The 24312-nt window shown below is 39.6% G+C and overlaps 2 long non-coding RNA genes across 2 annotated transcripts; one reads left to right on the top strand and one right to left on the bottom strand.

Moving 5' to 3' along the window:
- Positions 1–312: 312 nt before the first annotated feature.
- LOC148093294 (uncharacterized) lies at positions 313–24312 on the top strand. Its single transcript, XR_015714371.1, has 3 exons — positions 313–419; positions 19243–19869; positions 23938–24312. It is a non-coding gene; the product is annotated as an uncharacterized LOC148093294 (long non-coding RNA).
- Positions 7981–16121, bottom strand: LOC107527485 (uncharacterized). The gene is made up of 3 exons (XR_001602269.2): positions 15959–16121; positions 15533–15670; positions 7981–8064 (listed from the first exon to the last, which is right to left on the bottom strand). It is a non-coding gene; the product is annotated as an uncharacterized LOC107527485 (long non-coding RNA).

Here is a 24312-nt window from a genome sequence, read left to right on the forward strand (position 1 = left end):
AGAATCGAACCCATGACCCTTTGGATTTTGGGCGGATGCTCTAACCCCTGAACACACTGGCCAGGGCCATGCAGCATTTTTTCTGCCTTCACAGATCCTTAAGGATATTAACAAATTATGTCTTGTATGTCAGTTGTTAATGACTTCCTAAAGTTTTCTTTGTTGGCATGCTTTGGTAAGGGGGTAAAGCAATCTTGCTTGGGACTTTATTCATTGACTAGCTGTTGATATTAATCACTCATCAATCTGCTTCAAGTGCTTCTTGTGCCCACACGTGAGTCACCAGAGGCCGCCAGTTCAGAAAACATTGGATGTCATCAACTGTTTCTGTTGCTTATAGGGGTCCTTTCGCTTTGGCCTATGGGGCTTCTGGAGTGGACTTCAAGAGTCATCTTCTCTTTCCAACGAAACAAATTTGGGTAACTGTTATGTTTATTATATGGACTTTTTCTATGCCATGTCAGTGACTGAAAATAACTTCACAGGCTGTTTTGTTCTTGATTTGGCAATTTGGTAACTTTTTAGAGTTTTGTTCTTGCTGCAAATGATCTATTGAAAAAACTGCTAAAAATGCTTGATCCAACTTGGATAACCTAAAACGATACTCAGTGCTTACTAATCTTGAACTTTATAAATCAGTTTCTCATTCTCAGAGAAATTTTTTTTAAAGATGTTGTTTCCTGTACAATTATTGCTTCCTTTGATCTCACTCAACATTTGGTCTTTTAGATAAGGGAGACCAATAATTCCTTAGCTATAACTTCAGCAACACAGATAACTATCATGCATTGTGTGACATGCAATTCATTATTTAGTTGTGAATAACCACCATGGTCTTATATTAAATAGTTTATAGCTCATCTCTTCATGGCTCACTGAATTAATATAACACTTATGACTATTTTTGTGACCTGGAGGGATAAAACAACTCTCTACAAAATAAATTAAAACATCTTAAAGCATCTTAGAAGAAAATACCATGGTGAAGTCAATTTCCATATGTAGCTTAGTTGCTTTATTTTATTCTATCTAATAACGGGGCCTCCTTTCTTTGATGTGTCTAATAATTCTCATTATTGCCTTCTGGCTAAACTAGATGAATGTGTAGAAGCAAGATTCAGTCTTCAGAAATCTCACGATCAGAATTTACCTCCCCCTTCTTTATCCATTTTATAATGCACCGTTGAGCTATTTGCCTGGCATAAACATCTATTTGGAATGTAATAGAAAACAAAAGTTTGGTTCAAGATCTGATCCCACACTTAAGGACAATCTTCCTACAGTTTTCAGTTCAACCAAATAAAGAACTGGCAATCTGGAGATGGCTGGAAGAGCAGTTTCCTAATTTTGAGTTTTTGGCAAGCTGGAATTCCACCTGCTAAAATGGAACAGTGTAGAGATTGTTATCCAGTGGGTACATTTGCAACTTTCTGTTTGGTGCTCAATAAAGCAGACTGTATTACTGTGCTGGAAAAATTTAACTTGCTGTTCATTTGAGTATTAATCTATCAAAATATTTCCTGGACTTATTTTACACACTAACAAAAGAGCTATTATACATTTACCATCAGCAAGTTCTTTAGTTCATGTTGATATTTTTAATTCCTTAATTGAATGGTTTTACTTCCTAGCTTAATGTAGACATTATTTTCAGATTATTAGTGAACTAAAAAAAAAGTTAATTTGTAAGTTGAATCAGATTTTTGTTACAAACTGAAAAGCCTTTGTGTAGCCCAAGAACATTAATTTCCCTGGACCCTGATTCTCCCTGCCACCTCTCTCCCTGTAACCCTTCTGCCCTCAGATGCAGCCGAGGCTCCCTCATTCCTACTTCTCTTCAGCAAAGCAGTTCCTCTGTCAGATAGTACATATTCAGTCTTTAGGACCAACTGATTCTCAAACATTTTAGGAAGAATGTACATGTTTAACATGGTAGAATAGGAGAAAAAGTGATAAGAATGCACTGTTTTCTAGCATAGATATCAGCATACATTTGAACTCAAGCTCCAGAGACTTTTATATTATTTTTCCCGAAAAATCATTTTGCAATGATAATACCTAGTAAGTTCTGTTCTAATGTAGCGTGAAAATCCAGAACAAAAGCTTACATTACAAAAGTCATGTCTGGGATGTATATTTTAATCTTCTCTTTGTATAAAAGTTGTAGCAGAAGAGGTTCAAAGTTTGTTTAAATTTTGAAACAAATTTTTCAAAGATGGTAAACTTAAAAAACACACAAACTGGTTTGAACTAATTCCCACCTTAAAAACATAAAATGGAAGTTGTTTGGCTTCTGCTGTTCTCCCTTGCTCCTATTGAAATTTAACTTGTTGTTGTTGTGTGTGTGTGTGTGTGTGTGTGTGTGTGTAAGGTTTGTGAGTATGCATGAACTATTAAAACAAGAGAGTTTAAGGGAAGGAATGACCACAGTGAAGACCTTAATAATTATCAGGTGAATTTGGACTATATAGAATCACATGGTGGTGGATTTGGGTACCAAATTTTGATTTCTTCAATAACAATTTTTAAAGTACAAAGATAAATCTTTACTTCATCTATGTAGGTCTAACTTAAAGTTCTAGACATAAGATACTACCAGTAGCAGTAAGCTGATCCTACCTAGGCAAGGATTTGTCAGAATAAAATTCTATACTTAATGACTTTTTTATTAAGTCTCTTCTTTGCACCTGCCCACATGGACTATTTGCCTTGTTGAGCTGTCAGCATGATGAGAGTTTTAGAATCAAGAGACTCCAGTTCAGAGTCTTGTAGTTGTGGGACTTTGAGAAAGTCACGTAGCTTCTCTGAAACACAATTGTTTCTTCTATAAAAGTTGTTAATAACACCACCTACTTACAAGGCTGTTGTGAGGAAAAGAACTGATTATGTAAAAGTGCCTAATAATGTACTTAACACATAGTAGGTACTCTATACATTTTTGTGTTCACAGCATATGAAACACTAGTTATTACTGATTAGACATTTAGCTATATTTTGCAATATGGCATCAATCTTATAGTATTTTGGGGTCATCTCATTAATAGTCAATGTAGTCCAACGATAGTTATCTATATTATCATTTATTTGTGCTATCTGATCATACTCAAGTGAGGAAAGAAATAACGGACAATGCACCTCTTTTAAAACTTAGTGGCTCCCCTGAGTGCTTCCTTTCTGGAGATCTTACTATGGGTCTAATTCTTCACCTTGTAGTGGCTATTTGCTCAAATATTTTGGTTGTGGACCCTCTGGGGCCTCATGAAGCCTTCCCACACACCACACATCCATATACTCCTCAGAACAACTAGAAACTCATTTGTTTTCTAAAATTATAGTGACTCTCAAAGGCCTGGGAGATGGAAAGGGCTGAAGTAGAGAGACGGCTGCTTCCCTTAGTTCATCTGGCCTGCCACTTTTTGCCATTCCCCTGAGAGAGCGTGAAGAGGCCCACAGTATGCTTTCCATGACCTCTTCTGACATCCTCTTGTCCTCTCGGTAGTAGGAAAGTCTCCACCTTCCATTTGAAAATCACCCTGTGGTGATTCTAAAGAGAAAGGGTCATGTCAAGGCCACTGCTCTCATTTGGAGGTTGTTCAAAGCATTGAATGCCATGCCCTCCATGGCTGGGTGCCCTAGTGGAGGCTGATGCCTCAGATGCTACATCCCTTGAGCTATAGAACTCCAAGTCCATGGTGGGCAGTGCTTCAAGGGATAAAGCTCTGTGGCTTTGAGGTCTTGTTGCCTTTTCCCTCTCTGTAAGTCACTCCATCGACATAATTGTTAAGAGAGAGATGCTTGGAATTAGGTAGCCCTTCTGTGCCATGAGACCTTTAGTTCGTATCTTTGTTATTTAGAACAGGCCTAATAATAATACACACCCACAGAGCTCTGTGAGCTTTAAGTGAGATGAGATGCTGTGTCTATTGTACTTGGCAGTTGCTCAAATACATGTGTGTAACTGCTATTAACCACAAAGGTAAGTTCTAATAAGGACTGGAAGCGCTTCAGAATCATGCCTCTTCTCCTAGTTAAGCAAAGACAAATGATGCTGATGGAGACTCAAGATGAGCTCGGCCATCCTGGTTCTGGAGCTCCCTGCCTTCTGCACGGTGGGTCCCACCTACACTTGTTCTGTGGGTTTCAGTCACTGCTGGTTCCAACATATGGTGGGAGCCCTGGCGGGGGGTGGGGGGGAGGTGGCTGAGAAGGGCAGGCTTTTCTTCGTTGGTTTCTCAATGAGCCATAACTCTTTCAGATTCACTGCTCACATATGGCCTCCAATCAGATCTGGCAGTTTGCATCCATGATGCAGCCTAGGAAAGGTAGAGTCTGGAAAACTCATAAAAGCTGACTCAAGGGTAAAGGAAAATCAATCTTCTCTTGCTTTGGACCAAGCTGATGAGAATCATTCTCCCTGATTCTCCATAAATTGGGACAAGGCTTAGGACACTAATCCTACTGTAATACTATTTGAAGACGAACACTGACATTTGTGACATTTAAATAACAGTTCAGCCCTGCTGTTAAACCAGGGCCCTAACTGTTTAACCTTTGCCCTTGTGTACTATTACCCTTGGTCCCGTGCACGCAAATGTATTTATTAACACATTGCAGCTTTCTGGTGACACACGCTTATTTTCAGTTTTGCTGGATACATTGCTTCATGTGAACTGCATTGCATCTGACACAAAATTCATTTTAAAACTTTTAAATGGGATACATTCTAAGGTGCTTTTTCTTTCTTAGGTTGTTTTTATACAGTTAAAGTTAAGTAAAAAGTTGAGGCAATTATTCAGAAACCTTCCCAAGGGAGGAGGAAAGTATATTTCTTCAACTAAAAGTATCTAGAGAAATTCAGGGCCATTTATTCATTCAACAAAAATATCTTAAGTGCTTTATATGTATTACATACAGTGTTAGATCTGAAATAAGGAAAATGTTGACCTTGCTATTAAAGAACCATGTGATTTTATGGCCTTGCTCACAGAGTTTTGCACCTTAATTTATATGCATGTGACTTTAGTCTTTGCTCCATTGCATGGGCAAAAGCTTTACTGATTTCAAAAGAGCTGATTCTCATTAAGTTCAAGTCCTGTTAACTAGTGAATTAGGGACAGGAGGCTATGGACCTTTTTCACTCACATATGGTATTTTTTAAAAGACAAGGTTGGTTTTAAAGTCAGGAGTAACCTCTTCTTCATCTTTTGGGTATTTTCTTAAGCAGGAGAAAACACTTCCTGTGATATGCTTTATCATTACATACCATTTCTTGAGCATTAACAAATCTGCTCCACTTCTGATGAAGAATTGAATAGGGCCACTTTAGTATCAGGGTATTTCAAAGCCTGAGATTCTAGTCTGGCTTTATATTAAGTTAGTCACAGCCTGGTTGGCACCTGATAGACCTAAGCTGGACTCTATCAATTTCTAGATGTGTGAAATTCAGCAAGATGCTTAACTTCATAAGCCTTGGTTTCCTCACTGATAAAATGGGTTAATAGTCTTGACCTTGCTGAGTTCTTGGAGGGTCAGAGAAAATAATTCTGGGAAAATAACTAACACAGAGCATTGTCCCCATGCTTTAGAGAGCCTCATACCCCATTCTGGCCTTCTTGCAGCTCTGCCACTTGTCACACACAGATCAAGCCTTTCCCTTCTAGGCCACTGGTTCTAAACTGGGAGCAATTTTGCCCCCAAGGAGACATTTTGCAATGTCATGGGACTGTTTTGGTTGCTGCAACTTTGGGAGAGGGGCAGTGTTGCTTGCAGTTAGTAGACAGAGGCCAGCGATGCTGCCATAGTGCACAGGAAACCTCCTCCTTGCCCCCACCACAAAGATTTACCCAGTGCAAAGTGTCGGTAGTCCTGAGGTTGGAAAATCCTTCTCTGGAAAAGATCTCTGGGTTCCATTAGATACTTCAGTGCCTCCCAAGAAATTCTCGTGTTTGCTTAGGCTGTATTGAGTTGGTTTCTCTTCTGAGTAGCCACAAGGACCTTGACTGAGACACCATCCTTCAAATCCCTCTTTTGTTAACTATCCTCAAGTCTTGGAGCCTTATACACTTCCAGTCTGGCCTTGTTCTCGAGTGCACTGACTGGCAGTGCAGGGCTGGAACCCACTGCCTTATGTCGCATATTTCCTGTCAGCAGGGCTCTTCACTCATCACTTGCAGGTGGGGATGGACTCCCAGGAGCTGTCCCGTGTCAGTGGTGGACCCTATCTCTTTTTAGTTGCAAGAAACAGGACCATCCAGGCCATGTCCTTCCATGTCATGTGCTCTCTTCTCTAGAAATTTGCAGTTTAAAGCTGTGCCTACATGCTTCCAAATGGATCAGAAAACAAATTTTCACCTGGACATGTGCAGCTGTTAGATGTAAGCTTGAATACATATCATTGCAGAAAAACTCGTAGGAGAATACATAAATGAGTGCCCAGATGCTAGCTCAGAGGACGTAAGTGGAGTTGTGGGTTAGAGTATGTCTGCATGTGTGTGAGTGGGCGTGGGATGTGAGTGTGTGTATAAACCTACTGCTCTCCACGAATTTTATGTACGTCTTCTCATTCAGTCTGCACTCTAACCACACAAAGTAGGTATTATTATTATTTCCATTTTTACAGATACGAAACTAAAGCAAGCCCCTATTAATGGTGAAGGTGAAGTTTGAATTCAGGTCTCTCTGGTTCCAAAGGTATGAGGGCGGTAGTAAGGAACTCAAGTTGGCAGATATAGAAACCAGTGGTTTTCTTATAGAAATGTTGGGAATGACTATTTTTAAAAATCAGTTTGTGTTATGCAAAAAAAAAAAAAAAAAGGTTATAAGAAATTACTTAGAAATTCTGTTATGTTACTTAACAATTGTGGCCTAAGGGCTTATCTGAGACACTTTTTTTTTCTCTATTTGCTTATCTGAGGACTTAAGCCAGCTACCACAAGAGCCTGTTGATTCATTAATACAAGCTATATTTTTTTTAAGGGTAAGAAAAGTCAAAATGGCTTTAGGTGTAGTTAATTAACTGGATCGCTCACTCTCTGTCTTTGCTGATGTCCTTTTAGTTTCCTCTCTATGGCTTGTCCATCTCCTCCTCATTTTTATCCAGGCTACTCAACCAATGTTAACTAGCTTATTCATATAGGGTTGGCTGAAGTTTTTTTAAGTATAGACTCAGGGTGGTTGTCTGGCTAATCTGATCATCCATGCTAATATTATTGTTAAGGTGACTAAAAAAAGGTAAACAAATTCCAAATATCAATTCCTTCACCTCCTAAACATTCTATTTTTATGTTTCCAGGCTTAGCCTGGCCATAATTTTAAATTCAAAAACTGAAGCTAATTATAAATCTATGCATAAAAATGATGTTTAGAGTAAGTTTGTCGTGATACAGATAATTCTATGCCAACAATTTTATGGCTTAATTTTGTTTATTCCTAAAATTCCCAATCTAATGGGCATCTCCAAGATCATGTCAAATTGGGAAGTCTTAACAGTAATTAGATATTTTTTTCAAAATTACTTTGCCTTGTGTTTTAATCAATAACTAGCAACATTTAAAGTCTTATAAATTCTACCAGTTATAGGAGGAAAGAATAGGACTCATTATGGACCCATGTTCACAGTTAGAAAAAAAAAAAGATGAATCTTTTCATCACTCAGCAGCATGAGGATACTCCAAATATATGGTATTTTTTCCCCCTTAGAGTTATTTATTAGCCAGAGGGGAGGGTGGACAGAACTTCTTTTGAAGTTAAACATCTTGCTTGGATGAGCAGATATGTTGCATCAAATCAAAGTAATAAAAAGACAAAATGCTTTATTAAATCTTCTTTATCACTATATTGTGCTCCAATGGGATGATCTAATTAAAGACACAGTTGAGCTTCTTTTCATCTAAGAGGAGTTCAGAGGCTTTCATTATTAAAAGGTTTGCGCAGAAACAAGGGCATTGCTGTCTTGCTTCCAGGCTTCTCGGTGGCGTCCCCTTCCTGTTCGCTCGAGCTGCTGTGGATGTCTTGGCTGCTACTTCATGCCTGGAGACTAATTAGTCCTTTCCATCTTCAAAGTACCTGGGAGGCACTAACATGATTGATATTCATAATACCATTCTGAGGTAGGCACTGGAAGTGCTATATTCTTCTGCCAGATATGGAAGTGAAAGAGAAGAATTTAAAGTGGTATTTATTTCAACACTGATGAACACTTTGCTTGCTGGTTCTGAGCTTCCAAATTTTTAAACTGGTCCTTTACCTCTGTGCCTTTCCCCGCCCGGCCCATCAGATGCTGCCAATTCATATCGCAGAACATGAGACTTCTTCAAGTAACCAGATTAGTCACCATCATCATCGGAGAAATGTATACAAATTAGAGAAATCTCACTTGGTGACTCCCCTTACGTTGGGCCCTCTCCAGGGCCTCTTGATTTAACAAGCAATCACGAAGCACTGAGTCATTTCTAATATAATTCCTGAATAATATCATTCTTGCATGGAACTTCCTTCAGTTTGGACTAGATTAGGGATCAAAACCTAGCAGCTGTACATATACCTTCATGGGCCAGCCGAATTGTTTGACATTTTTTTTGAATGTGTAATTCTTGTGATGAGGTTTGTGCTCCTTAGGTCATCACAGTACCTCTACTCTCTTCTGCTTTTCACATAGTTGATTCTGTGTAACTTATGTCACCTGCCTAATGGCTGAAGGCATTTGAGTGTCCTGACTAAAGAGAGAAAGGAAGGATTATCTTATTTCCCAAGCCAAGGCAAATTTGGTAAACTGGCAAAACTGGTAAACTTTTGAGTTTCTTTGACATCATGTCTCCCCTGTCTCAAAATGATCTCTCCCCTTTCTCTGTCAAGTTATTTTTTACTTCATTTAGCATTTTCAGAGGAAAGTAATCTAATAAAGGACTCCTCACTGAACTGTGAATGACTGACATCAACTTGATGTTTTTATCCCGGTTAGCGCTACTGGGAGTTTAAAAAAGAATGGTGGAGGGGACCAAGGGGGGGGGAGGGTAGGGAGGACATCTGTAACACTTTCAACAACAACAACAAAATTGCTAAAAAAAATAAGGAGAGAATTGTAACCACACCTTCACCTCTGTGGGAGAGGCATCATGTCGTGACTGGAATCTCTTTTGTCACATTCTATAGTGATTATTGGCTTTTATTTTATGTGTGTATAAGGCCAGTTCTACCCCAAAGCCCGTTTTTCCTAAACTCAGATTTCTACGTCAAAATCTAGAAAACTGAAAGAAATCAACAAGCAAATGTCAAAAAGTGAGTCTAAAACACTGCTTATCTACTTAGGCTTCTCCATGTATTAAAGAGAGATTGGGAAGAGGACCTTCTGAGGTAGCAACCCAAAGAAAGCTGGGCACACCCTCTTAATGTTTTATTTCCATTCTGAATTTCATGCTGACCTGCCTGGCCCTGGGAGTTTCAGACCCAGAAAGAGGGGAGATTTCCAGCAGTGATGAATGATCTTGGACAGAGGAGCTGGTCAGATAACAGCAACTATTAGCAAGAAACGTGAAACATTCCAGTTGTGACTTATTCCAGAATAGACCTGCAGGCCTGAGAGGTGAAAGCACAGGACATAGCCTCGCCAGCTCTCCTTTGCCCTCCATAGCTTTATGTGCCACGTTCACTTGACCTCAGTTAACTCAACCTAAGTCCTCAAAGGCCCAGGCAGAGCAAAGGCAATTCACTTGCTGGGGCACGGACATTTCAGTTAATTCCTTTGGCCTTCCATTTTTAATTTTTATAGGTTTTCAGCTTTAGCCTAACAATAATTTGTGATCAAGGTTAAATTAAAGTTTATTTTATCTTTGGTCACATTTTCACAACGAATTTGAACTTAGGTCTCTTGTTGGAGAAATATTTACAAAGAAATAACATCAAGTTGTATGGTATAAATGCCATGCCATTCAACTATGTAAATAAGCAGCCGAGATGTTTAATTGAAAATAAAACACTGGTAAAATGTAAACATTTTTGTTCCAGTTGCTCCGAGTGTAGGCGTCAATGGCACCGATGAGCGCAGTAACTAATGGTGGAGGTTAGTTTGTAACAGGGCCCGGTAACTCCAGTGAGCCTGAAAACCTTTTTAGTAACCACTATTTTCTTCAGTGCTGTTCAGCCCACTGCTCAAAACACAGTCATTTGTTCTCATAGCAGTTGGTCGCTTGATAACTCTGCCCACTAGCGCTTTAATGTACAATTCCATGTACCATCGGGGATTTGATTTCTTTACTCATTAAGCTTTTCGGTGGCTGTATATTAGATATCTCTTCAGATTGTTTCATTTCCTCAGACCACTGAAAATACACCCAGCACTCCAAAGCATCAAATTATTAGTGTTTCAAATTTGCTTATCTATTTACATAGCCGTAACTCTGTGTTGTATGGATCAGCCTCTGTACCCCAAGCAAAACCTTTACGGGTCATAACTTGACAAGAGTAATATTGGAGAAAGCTTACAAACCTGGTATGTGAAAGAGATGTGCGAGTACCTTGGAGAGAGTTGTCTAAATATATTTACTTTTTGGAGAGGGGTCCTTTATTCCAGATTTATGGGCTCTGATATTAGAAGATGAAATTTTGGTCGAAAATTGGAGAAAGGTGGAGGATTATTTCAATGATCCCACCCACATTTTATTTTTAAATTACATTAATGGAAAGGCTCCCATTACCTTTCTTGACAATCTGTATCTAGAGAGGAATTATAACTTAATTATTAAGAGCAAAGACTCTGGAGCCAGGCCTATTGGATTAGGTATGAAACCTTAAGCAAGATACTTAACTATTCTACCCCTCTGTGTTCTCATCTGTAAAATGGGTATAAATATAATACCTAGCTCATTGGACTGTTGTAAGAATGAAATAAAGGAACATATGTAAAGTAATTAGAATAATGCCTGGCACAGCTAGTGTGATATAAATGTAGTTATTATTTATTTATTTAGTAAATATTTATTAAGAGCTTTTATTATTTAGCATCTCTTAATATGAATCAACTTTATATTATTATTATCTTATATGGGGAACAATTGTTTTATTTTACTGACTTATTATTTTCCAACTTTACTGAGGTATGATTGACAAAAATTGTATATATTTAGGTTGTACAATGTGATTTTTAGAAAGGTGTAAAACAGCATGATATTTAATATGCATATAAATTGTGAAATGATGACCACAATCAAGTTAATTAACACATCCATTACTTCTCATAGTTACCATATTTTTTGTGGTGCAAATACCTAAAATCTACTCTCTTAGCATTTCAATATATAATACAGTATTATTAACTGTAATCACCATGCTACACATTAGATCCCTAGAACTTATTCATCTTATAACTAAAAGTTTGTGCCCTTTGACTAACATCTCCCCATTTCTGCCACCCCCTTGGGAAACAATTTTTGAAGGGAGTAAACCTGGTTACAAATTCTCCCTGTTTCATTCCCCACAGTGAGGGTCAGTTTTTGAAAAGTTAAAAATCTGATGAAAATGTGCTCATATCTGGTAAAATCCTTAGTATGAACACTTTTTTTTTTTTAATTTAAAAAGTAGCATCTGGACTTTAGTAAGCAAATATGCAGTGAAGTATTTTATTCACCTTTTAAAAAGTTGATCTTTATTTTATTTAAATGGTAAAAATATTCCAAAGGATAATGTTCCATATTGGGTTGCATTTCTGCCATCATTAGTGAAACGTTTATGTGCACGTAATACTTTTACATTAAATATTTGTGTGAAGAAAATTAAGCTATGAGCTGACAGAGTCACCTAGAAGAAACAAATGGGAAAGATCTGACTCAGTCTCACCAAACATTGGAATCCAATTTGGAAATACTCTTTTTAGTTGAGAAAGTGGCTGATTCTTGTTTTTTAGCAAAAAGTTCAAAGATCTCAGAATAGATTATTTTGCTCTCTGTTACAGTCAGTCAAGTCTCTCTCTATGATCAAAGTCAGACAAAGCCCAGGAACCATTTTATAACCTTACTTGCTGCAACAAAGGCATGGGTGTGAGGCACATCTATTTGGTTTCCCATCTGAGACACTAAATATCGAAAGCTCAGGGTGGACTTAACCAGAAATAGAAACTTAGTTCCCAAATTCAAAGGCTTTTTAAAAAACAAATGAAACCAGCACATTTACAGTAAGCCCTTGTCCTGTGTGTGTGTGTGTGTGTGTGATTACATTATACAACTTCCCTTTTATTAGTCCCCGATCTCCTTTTGGTGAAGCTGCACAACAGGCTAAGGGGGCCAGACCCTCCCTCTCTTCCCCAAGGAAGTCATGTGACTTAGATTTGGGCGATCAGGCTTCGCCTTCTGGGACTTTGAATCTTGAGCACCTGGGTCAGGGGCGGAGGACGGATGGAGGGCACGTCCCCGGGCAGCGGAGGCGGTGAGCGTGGAGCAGCCTGCTCAGCCCGCTCAGCCTGCTGCTCTGGTGCTGGATGCTCAGATCTGCTGGGCCCCTGGCTTCCCAGCCATTTGCCCATCCTGGTCCTCAAGCCTCCCACCGATTCCACCAGCCTCCAGGTACTTCTTCATCTTCTTTTTCGTTAATCCCCACCCGAGGATATTTTCTCTCACTGATTTTTTTTCCATTGACTTTTTTTTTAGAGAGTGAAAGGGGGGAAGGAGGGAGGGAGGGAGAGAGAGAGAGACACATGGATTAGTTGCCTCCTGCACATGCCCTGACCCGGCCCTGGGATCTAACCTGCAACCCAGGCACGTGCCCTTGACTGCGAATCGAACCTGCAACCCTTTGGACGTGAGCTATGCTCTAACTACTGAACCACACCAGCCAAGGCCTCCATAAACTTCTGTTCAATCCCCTTCCCCAATTTTTTTTTTCTATTTTGTGCAAAAAGAACTGTCCTTGATGCAACAATTTTCAAAGCCTGGATAGAAATAAATGCTAATATCTTACACTAAATTATCAATGTACCTAATGGTAACCAGTCTGAAGGCAACTTACCTTTAAATAACGTTTGATTTGAAGCCATTAGCTATGGTGAAACTGTATCAATTATATGCTTCTGTAGGATTGCACAAATAATATTTTGCCCAAATGTATTTTAAGCCAATGATGGCATACATTATAACTTGGTTCTGTATTTCAGTGTTTTTGCTGTGATTTCGGGATTAAAATTTTGACATTATTGGAATGAGCTAAACTAACGTCTTGGGGAGGTATGGGAAGGTAAATCAACAGACACGTAATTGGTTTCAATCCTGTGCTTTCCCAAAGTGAAATGCCTGCCATGGTGTTATTAGCTGAGATACCGTAGATAGTTTTACATGTCAGAAACAATTAACACATGTCCTGCGGGTCTGATTACTAGCGTTAAGGAAGTTCTGCTCTGCATAAACCCCAAAGCAAAGCCTTCAGGAAAGTTAAAGGTCCCCGTTCTGCCATTAAAGTGGAAAAGTAATGTGCCTTTTTTTTGATTGACTATAAACTTCGACTTGTGGGACTTTGTTCTTAAAGGTGAAAACAAACATGAGTAGGAGACAAGTTGTTTTCCTTAAAAATTCTTAAACCTTTAGTTGAAACCATTTATCAGAAAATTTCTTAATATAAAACTAAATCAATAGTGCCTTATGGTGATCACAGGAAAAAACAAGTTAAAAAGCCAAAGTGGATATTTTCCTTAAAATACAGCACGAAAGAAATTTTATATGTTTAAGCCCCTGCCCAGAAGGGTGATAAATTTGATATTTGATATGTGAAATCGTTGTAGGAATAGCAAAAGGAGTTGGATTTATAAACGATTTTAGGAGTAATTAAGTGATTGAAAGTAAATTTATGAGACATCCTGATTATTACATATCATAGATGCTTGAAATACAAAGTAATTAGGTGAGATTCACATGCACACAGTAAATTAAAGGTTTACTGGTAATGTCCAATAATATGCATATTCTCAATTACATGTGAACAGAGATTTGGTAGAGTTGAGTCATAAACCCGGCCTTCTGCTCCCAGTTTTTTCACTAACCAAGTAATTAACCTGAGGCCAATTTACCTCAGATGTAATGTGAAGAACACGGCCTCATAGAGTTCAAGCTTCCTATCAGCTCTAAAATTCTACAGGCCTAAAATTATGCTCTTTTTTTTTTTTTAAAGTTGTTTGATTGTTTCTCTTCTCTCAGAATGAAAGAGAAAAGAAACAGAAATAAATGTGATGTCAAAATGGACAGGCCTCTGGGTGGATTTGGGGATGCAGGAATTTCCTTGTTCACATCATTCCAGCCCGAAAAAGAGAGCTGGGGCAGGCATTGTCTCACTAGGGCCCATCGCGCAAGACAAAGAATGAGTGTCTTCACACCACAGGGAAATCCTGTGTGACAGTGGAAAGTGCTGAGCTCAGAAGGCAGTGACTGCCTCTGTCACACAGCCCGTGGCTTTGGACGAGTTGGGTAGCCTCTGGGGGCCTCTTAGCTTCCAAAGAGGAGCTGAAGTGCACCTTCAACATCTTCCCGGCTCTTCTATTCTTTTATTCTGAGAAAGCAACCTTTTGGGTATCAGGTGATGATCCGATTTGTCTAGTAATCTGAGGTGCTCTTTAGTCTGCCTCAAATATTATCATTCCATGTTGCAAAGTAGAGATAGCTCCAAAACTGAGACTAGCGTTGCCATTTTACATCCCAACCGGGCCACTTTTCCCTTGAATAAAAGACATAAAGAGAGCTAAGCACGTGGTCAGGAAAACGGAAAGGTTGCGGGCAGATAGAGAGATTAGACATTTTTCTATCAAAGGCAAGAGAGCTGTCAGAGGAAAGCTGGAAAAAATAAAAGGGAGAAAGAGAGAGCACAAGGGAAGAAATGGGGGAGGAAGAAGGAAATAGAATAAGTGCACCCCCCTTGGGCCCCAGGGTCTTTGAAGTGACGCCAGAACCACAGCAGAGGATTGTGGGACAGGAGGCCAAAGGAAAGAGTAGATGGAGGCCTTTTGTTCAGAGGTTAATAGTTGTGTGTCAGAAGTGCTTTATCAGAGTAAAATGCCCTATGCCTGTTTGGGTGCCTTTTAGAGGAATAAACCAATTCTGTGGAAGTTTCCCAAGGTCCTCATGAAAGAAGTGTTCTATTTTTTTAAAACCTAAAAAAAAATTTAAAAAATAATAATAATTCTGCAATCAAAGGCTCTGTTTTAATTAGAAATAACAAGGAACTATCGAAAAGGTGTGGTGTTTCATATTTCGAATTATTCAAAACAAACGGGTTGTCTTTTTATCTGGGGGCAAAGGGGTGAGTGAACAGAGCAGCTGATAGTGATCGCGGAGCCTTTTAATTGCTCACCAGGATCTGCTCTGTTTCTACAAGTTCAGCGCCACGGAGCACTGTAAATTATGAATGAGAGAAGGATCTTTCTGATTCCTAAGTGATTCCAGCCAAAGGTCAAAACCAAGGTAACTTCAAGTTTGCTTTGGCAAAACCTGCTTTCTTATTCGGAGCGCTGAGAGGGTGGTGTAAAATTAGCAAGGGTTGCTATGGAAGCGTCAGGAAAGTTTACCGAGTGTGAGGCGGGCGTGCAAGTGGCATTTCCTTGAATGAGTTCGCCAAAGTGCTCCAGATCCGCGAGTTCCAGGGAGATATGTATACGTACATTTAGTAAGACAGCCACACATTTTCCTTTCCGTTTGGCAGGTTCCTGTGCGTGAGAGTGACGCGGTCAAGTTTAGATTTGAGTAGCTCTCCCCCAGCGGGCAGCCCTGCAGCCTCCCAGATGATTAACAGGACTCCCGGGAAACCTCCCCCTCTGACTGTTTAACTTACCAGGACTTTTAAAAGCAAGGCTGATAAAATTTCTAAATTCGTCACGTCTCTAGCAGTGGATGACACTCATCCAGCCGGTTTCTAAAACTCGTAGGGCCTGTGCTTCTGTGAAGCAGGGTCACTGAGGACAAATCTCATGCGGAACAATCAAGTCGTAACTAACCTGTAAGTGTTTCCTTGAAGGTGAAGACCAAGGATGGGAATAAAAAGTAGCAGGGTCCTTGCTCTGATCTTTTCCTGACGTTTCCCAAATCCACAAGGCAGAGGGGCCGGTGCGGGCTGGAGAGTGAACTGCTCCATCCTCTCAGGCTGGCTGAGGGGCGCGGGGCGCGCTGGGCTCTGCGGGCACAGAGAGGAATAAACGTGCACACACATTATGCAGTAATATTTGATTTGACCGTGGGTTTATTTTTAATAAGTGTATCAAAAACACTGATCTGCAGAGAAGGCTTAAGAGCACAGATGTAATCAATTACCATATAATTGCAAAATGCTGAGATGCAAATTGTTTTTGTTTGATGTATTTTTAAAAATTCTCTCATTTTTCTGGGCTCTTGAAGTACAGTTGTTGTAAAACAATCAATTCAACGCCATCTCAGGATTATGAAAACTGTCTAACCTGTGAAAAAAGATTACATTTCCTGCTCTTTTTACTGTTGGTCAAAATTTCAAACAGAATGCAATATTATATATATATGGTGACAAGCAAACTGTATTTCTCATAGGACGGATGGCTAGTGGTCCTTGTATAACCAAGTATCCTTCTCTGAAAGCACAGGTCAGGTGACGCCAGGCTTTGTAATAGCTGTGGGTACCTTGAGCATGTCTCAAATCAACAATGACAGAGGTAGCCTGATAGCAATTTATGAACCACAGTCCTCTGGGGAAACATATTTCCAACCATAACTTCATCTAAACTGTTTATCGGCTCAGCTTGCTCGAATGTATGACGTGTCGAAAAGTTTCTCTGACGTTAGGCTTGTTATAGTCCTTTGATTTATGTACCTAAGCAAAACGTAGTAAATAAAAAGATTGTTTGGTGGTTTGGTATTTTAAGGAAATGATTAGAAACATTTGCCAATGCTATTCATTTGATAGGTTTTTTTTCCTTTCCAAATTAAAAAAAAAAGTGTTTCCGTCCTGTGAGTGACTTCACAGTAAAAGAGCCTTAAAGGATCGTTAGAGTAAGCAGAAATGCCGATGGGTTTGCTGTGAAGGATTCAGAAAGCTCTGAGCTAAATGTGTAATGTTCGTATAAACCATTTGTCCCTCTGCTTGAGTTTTCATGCCCCACAGTTCACAAAATGTTCCTTTTGTAATCTCAGGGACCCTTTGTGATGGTGAACCTGATTTATCTAAAACATGGTCATCGTATCTTAGTTGGTTTTTGTGGAAATGCCCACATGGAAAGTACAAAGGATTATTCTCTTGAAAAGCATCCTTGAAATTCTTGGGTATATACAAAGCATTTTTATTTGCTTATGAATAGAAATATTGATTTTTTAAGATTTTTGATGATGGAATATTATAGAGGTATAAAATACACCAAAAGGCAAATTATAAGGCAAACTTTTTGAACCATATTTCATTTAAATATTTTAGTCCAGGATTTTACTTTTTTTTTTAAAAAAAAATATCTTTTTATTGATTTTAGAGAAAGAGGAAGGGAGGGGAATAGAGAGATAGAATCATTGATCAGCTGCCTCCTGCACGTCCCCTACTAGGGATCCAGCCTGAAACCAGGGCATGTGGCCTGACCGGGAATCAAACTGGTGACCCCTTGGTTCATAGGCTGATGCTCAACCACTGAACCACACGGGCTGGGCCAGGACTCTACATTTTATTTCAATTTGAAGTTTTCCATTCTTATAATTATTTAACCAGATTTTCATATTAGGCAACTCTATGGGCAGAATGTATATTAAAAAAAACCCTAAAATGAGACTATAAAAGTTGGCCAAGGATTCCAAAGGGTTGAATTTTACATTTTTAAAAGGTTAATAAAAAAATTGTTATAAATGGAATTCACTCACATATTGAAGGGAAACAAGGAACCTAAGAGAGGTGGACACATTTTAATTTAAGGGTTGCTTAAATGAGAACTCTTTCTGTTTCCAATATATCTTTTTCTGAGAGGTTAACTACCAAGTTGATGGGCACCATAAAAAAAGTCACAGACGCAGAAGGACAAATGAGTACACAGATATCTATACTAGCATTGTTAACTTGTTAGCGAATCTGTTTCCTTGAAAACAAGATACAGTAAATCTGTGTATATTTAATGGAAAGTGGCCACATTTACTGGAGAATTAGGAGAAACACTCCCCTGTGGAGTCAGAAATTCTGATCTGCTATCCTTCAAAGAAAGACTGTTTCCTAGGCTGGCCAATATTCCTATGGAGCAACCTATGCCTATTGATAAGTTATCGAATTCCTCTCCGGAATCAGCTGGTCAGGAAGGATACAGAGGGGAGGGAGGGGAAGGGAGAGGGAGCTGTGATAGTGGCTTTGTCTGATCGCCAAGGTAGGGAGGGGGTGGAGAATTGAGAAAGAAGAATAAGAGAGGTAAGAGACAGGAAGGAGGGGGCAGGAGTGAGGGAAAGAAGTCAAACAGAAACAAAGCAAAACAAAGCAGGGAGATGATAGCTAGATAGGAAAAAGCATCTGTGTAATGGAACTTCACTCCAGACCTGCAGACACTTTACAGTGGGGATTTTTAACCTGGATTTCAGGGACTTCCCCAAGTCCCCCAACCCACTGAAGCTGTTATGCATATTTTGTGAGTATGCTTACGTACATTTTTTCCCCCTGTGGAAAGTGTTTTTTTCTTTGATCTGATTCTACAAGGGGTCCCAGACTCAATAAAACTTGAGAACTACTGCTTTAGTAGGACTGTACATGCACAGTGAAGGCATTGGTCTTTGAAGGGATCTTTGAATGTTTGGGACTGACTGTAGATGGTCAAAGAATATTACTTTCTAGTATCAAAAGTGGTGTCATCTGAGAGGACTATTCATTCTTTCAGACCTTTAGGATACCAGCTATTTAGACAAATACCATTGGTTAACTACTTGCATTGAACGAAATCAACATTCTTCAAATAGGGTGTCTTGGGAGAGTGGAAAAACAGTGAGGCACAAGGAAAAGGGTTTCAATTTGGAGCTGGATATTTCTGGGACACACATGCTGTCTGGAATGCTAACTAACTGTGTGAAACTCAACAGGTAACATCTCCTTCTTAACTCTGTATTCTCCCCGATAAACGAAGCAGATGATGGTGACTTAATAGGGCTCCTGTAGAGATGAACAGAAATGGTACGCTGGCTTACGTTTATTGGATGCTTAAATATCTTCCATGCACTAAGATAAGCATTCTGTATGCTTTATGCAATTCAGTCTTTACAATAATTTTATGAGATGGCTATTATGTTTATTTTCATTTTACAGATGGGGAAACTGAAGCATAGAAGGAGTCAAGAAATTTGCTCAAGGTCATGAAAGTGAGAAATGGTGGAGACAGTGTGTGAACACGGGCCATGTGACTCCAGAGACCAGGCCCTTGATCCATTAGACTGAAGCAATGCACCTGGCGGGACAGCTGCTTAGCTGCTGCTGACAATGACAAAAGAAATCCGGCTACTTCAGTGGAGCGGGTACCATGGCACTGCTCGCACTGAAGCTGCTCCTGTTTCTGGAATGTGTTGTTATCTTATATTTCCTTCCATGTTTAACTTTATACTATTCTGTTCCTACTTATTCTCTTCTTCCCTTCCAGGTGACTCCCTGGGTTCTTCTGGTTCTGTCATTCTTAGAGAGAATGCATGAGAAAAATCTTGATGTGGGTTTCAGAAGAAAATGCATTTTCCATCACCTACACAAAGCAGTTTCCTAGAAGCTTCAGGAGAGGCTATACCTCCCCAGATACCTGGCTGCCTATCAGAATGAGAGCTCAAGTTTAGAAAGAGTTATCTCAGCAAGATAGACCCCACCTACTCTACACATCATAAAAAAGCCCTGGAGATGTCACACTGTTCTTTTTTTAGCTAAGCTACTGCACATGGACAGTTATATAATGTAAGTATCATATTATCTGGTACTTTACATTCAAAGAAAGATCAAAACTTTTTTTTTTTTTGGAATGTTTTCCTTTGTCCTGAGGGATCTAGGTATTCATTGATGTGTTTAGTGTAAGTAAATCCTAGAAAAGCACACATATAAAAGTTTTTGTTTTGGATAATCAAACTTCCTCTCTTTTTTATTCTTTCTTAGTGCTGTAAATCAATGATGGTCAGCGCTGGTCTGAAGAGAATTTTATTATCCAGATTTTTGGGAGATTTGAAAAGATATGTGCCTGTTGAAATAGAGCCTTTTTTTTTTCCTTCTAGGAGAAAATGGTTTTCAAGAAGAGCAAGGACACATATGGAAGGCCTTAGCTTATCTTTAGTGCTTTATACACCCTTTTTGGACTCCACGGAAAGGCCACTGAATGGGATTAGGCCCTAGAGATAGCATGTCAGTCATCATGAGGGATGAGCGAGAGCATCCTTTAATTTTTTCCTTTGGGTCACATGTAAAGAAACAATTTACCAGCATTGATGAGTGTGATTAACAATGAGATAGGATATAGTTTTTTCCTCCATTGATGTACTAAAAAATAGAACAGCTATCTTCTCTCTTGAAGATTTAAATAAAGCTCTCAGGAGGAAAAGGGGGTTTGGCAGACATCTTAAAGGAATTTTCTATTTCTATGCTCTATTCTAAGGCTTAATTCCTCAACTCCCTGTATTGCCCCGATTCTATCAGACAATGATCTGAGTAATTTTATTTTTGCTAAAGCTCAGATCAAGGTATACCAGCCATATTGATTTAAAACATCAAAGAAATCTTTGTTTCCACTGAGTGTTTAAAATGATGAATTATTTCTGCTCCATGCCCTTACAGCCTTAGTACCTGATAGGTATCCTTGGGATTTTTCTTTTTCTTACTTTTTAATTTTTTTTTTATTTTTAGGGTGGTTTTAGTTTCTTTCCAGAGACCCCTTCAGCAGTCATCATTTCTGTCTGGGTGACTCAGATCCATCCAGGACTTGAGTGAGGCCACTAGAAAGATTCACCCAGCTTTCTGCTAGGGCTCCTGTGGAGGGGTCCTGGAAGGTGGGGATAGTCAGTTCAGGGAAAGAGAAGATAATATTTTAATTCTCACTCCCCCTTCCCAAAGGTTGTGGCAGGCTCCCCAACATCCTTATGGGGAACAAGTTCCTGGGTGTTTGTTTGGTTAGTTTTTCTGCTTGAAGGACAAAAAAGAACTCTGTTCCCTAGATTTTTGTCATTACAATTGCTAACCTCTTTTTGTTTTGTTTTGTTTATAAGAATATAGTAGTATTTTGTGCCTTGAGTGTTTTTAATTTACCAAAAGGGCACCATATTGTATATCTTATTTCTCTTTTCACTTCTTTGCCTCAGAATTATGACAGAGAGAATTCTCATGCGTGTAACTTTGTGCACTGTGCAGGCCTTTTTGCCAGTGCTAGCCGCAGGGGTGGGGTTTCTGGGCAAAATGAACACGAATGCTTCCCTTCACTGCGCTCCGGACTGGCTACCCGCCCCTGCTCACCCCTGCGCAAGGCTTCCCAGTGCCCCTTGTGCTGGGAGCGTTTTTGCTCCTTTCCTACCTTCCATCAGAAAGAGCAAATTCTCTGCTGACAGCAGCTAACTTATTAAAACCCATTCTTATATTTATTTTTTCCTATGGATTTCTTAGATTTATTAATATCTATAGTCTCATCTATCCCCAAACATCAAACACCTTAACGCCTGTTTACTTTGCTATGGCTTTCCCCTGGGAACTTGTTGGAAATTCAGATCTTCATCCCTCCCTCAGGCCTGCTGAATCAGAGACTCTGGGAGTGAGGCTGAGTAATCTCTGTGTGTGTGTTTTAATATACACATATTGGGTTCTTCAAAATTTTATTTTTTCTATTTTTTAAGTTATGGCAATCTATTTAATTTATTTATTTTAATTTAATTTATTGGGGTCACACTGGCTCACAAAACTATACAGGTTTTAAGTGTACAACTCAACAAAACATCCTCAGCACACTGCATCGTGTGCCCTTCACCCCTAGCAGTCACTTTCTGTCCCCATTTCCCCCCCATTTGCCCACCTCCACCTAGCCCCCACCCCTCTTTCCCTCTGGCCATCACCACACTGTTGTTTGTGTCTTTGTGATATATATATGCATGTGTGTGTGTGTGTGTGTGTGTGTGTGTGTGTGTATTGTTTTGCTTAATCCTTTCACCTTCTTTCATCCAGTTCCCTAACCTCTCTCCCCTCTGGGCACCCTTGGGATTTTAAAATAAAGGCCCCTTTGCCTATTTCTTTTTCCAAATGTAATTTTCTTCATTTCTAAACACTGCCTTTTAAGTCCAAGGAAATCATTGCTCTTCACTACCTTCCAAAGCTTTTTGGTCTTCAAGTTAGGAAATAAATTATTTTTAGGAAAGGAGTCTCAACATCACTTTACTTATAAATGAGCTATTTGTCAGAAGCAATTTTTCTTAGTAGGTATAGTATGTCTTTCCAGTTTGAAACACAGCATGAATAATTCTTCTCGGAGGCTCTGGAAAGGCTAGGAGTGAGGTTTCCTGACCTGTTGCTCCCTCAACATCTCTCACTCTCCTCCCTCCTTCTCAGCAGCAGCGTGTAGCAATGGGCTACACAACTGGTTTCACTGGTGCCTGGTGGAACCTTAATTCCTTCCTGTCAGCACATCCCTAGGCCACTCTTATAGTTAGGATAAGGCCTGGATAAGCAGTTGAACTTCTGGGTAGTTTTCCAAATGAAATTCAACCTCTAGACCTTTTGGGGTTTACCCAGTCTTCCTCACTACCCTAAGATGAGTTTGGAATGAATTTTTACTTAATGGATTCTATTTGTGGGTGGGAGAGGTAATGATTGCATTGCTCAGAGTCATGAGCATTTTCAAATAAGGGAAAAGAGCAGAGCAGGAATGTGAGAATAGATGTGATCCCAAGGAAGGTGTGCCTGAGGAGGTGCTGGGAGATTCTGATCGGCTGTTGAATGGAGATACTGTATCTCACATGACAGAAGTCACCTCCTGACATTAGACTTGTGTTTGAGTGGTGATTTAAAGAATAATGGAGCTGACGAAGAAATATGAAAGGCATTGCGTTGCGATATAGGAAAATGAATATGAAACATTCAGGATGAATTGCTGCTCACTGATTAGCTGGGAGAAAGGCAGTGAAACACTAAAAGGAGAATTTGTAGGAACAACACCTCGAGGAAGTGGGACTGTGCCTCCTGCTGGTTTGTTGCAAGGAATTTTCTTTTGGGAAAATCCTACTGAATTATGTGACTTCTGAGTTGTGACTGTGGTTCTAGACTATAAATGTTATAAGAATGGAAAGAAAACTACTTTAAAATACCAAGATATCTTAAAATTTTCATTTTAGCAAAACTACATCCCATTAAAAGAAATCACTTCATTTCTATTTTTCTAGTTTACTGTTTGCATACCAGGGCTAGAACCATGGCGAAGCCAGTGTGGAACCTGGGGCATGGCCGTATTTTATACCACATGCTTTATTTAATAAGCAGTTAGGCCCCAGATATGTGTGCAAATGTGCTGTGCTTCCATATATTAGTTATGGTAATGCTGTAAATAATGGAGAGAATACATTAAAGTTGGGCAATAAGACTCCTTTGCACTAAGTCTATTCTTCTTTGAGGATGAAACTTATTTCCCAAAAGAGAAAAATGTTATCGCCCACATCTCCTTCAACAACAATTAGGTAGGAACATAACTTAATCATTAAGGTTACCAAGGTGTATAAAATGAAATCTTATCCTCAGGAAGGTTATGCCCTAGTCAGGAATACAAGACAGATAAGAGGGCATGAAAACTCCTTGTATATGGGAGCATAAGCTAAGTGCCAAATGTGTGACACTGATGAGCGGTGCTCCAGGGGGACCAGGTGGCTTAGGGATGAACAATGGGACTTGAACCAGGGCTTGAACAGAGGGGAGACCTGTGAATAGGGCAGTGCGGTGGAGCATTCCGGTGGTGGGGTAAATTTTGTTTTTGTTGGTGATCATTAACCCCTTTCTTCTCTCCGATAGGATTATACACGCCTGCTAGGTGCAGTGTGATTGCAAAGCCTCCTTGCAAGGGACGTTTTTATGTTGGGCCTGCCCATGTGCCTTGTTTGGCCAATGAAATAGGAGTGGATCCTGCCACGTGTCACTTCGGAGCAGGAGCTTTAAATGAAACTGGACGCTTCACTCTGGTTCCCTGCCAGGGCTACAGGGGCCCCAGACAGAAGCAGCTTCTGGGGCCTGGGCTCCAGGGTGAAGCGACACACGGAGCAGAGCTGGAGCCTGGAGCAGGGCCCAAGCTCAGTAAAAACCTACATGTACTGTGAATGAGAAATAAATATTTGTTGTTGTAATTCACGGAGATTTTGGGGGGTGGTTTGTTACTGCAGCGCAGCTATA

The sequence above is a fragment of the Miniopterus natalensis genome, chromosome 4 (assembly GCF_054644295.1).
Source record: "Miniopterus natalensis isolate mMinNat1 chromosome 4, mMinNat1.hap1, whole genome shotgun sequence".
NCBI lineage: Eukaryota > Metazoa > Chordata > Mammalia > Chiroptera > Miniopteridae > Miniopterus > Miniopterus natalensis.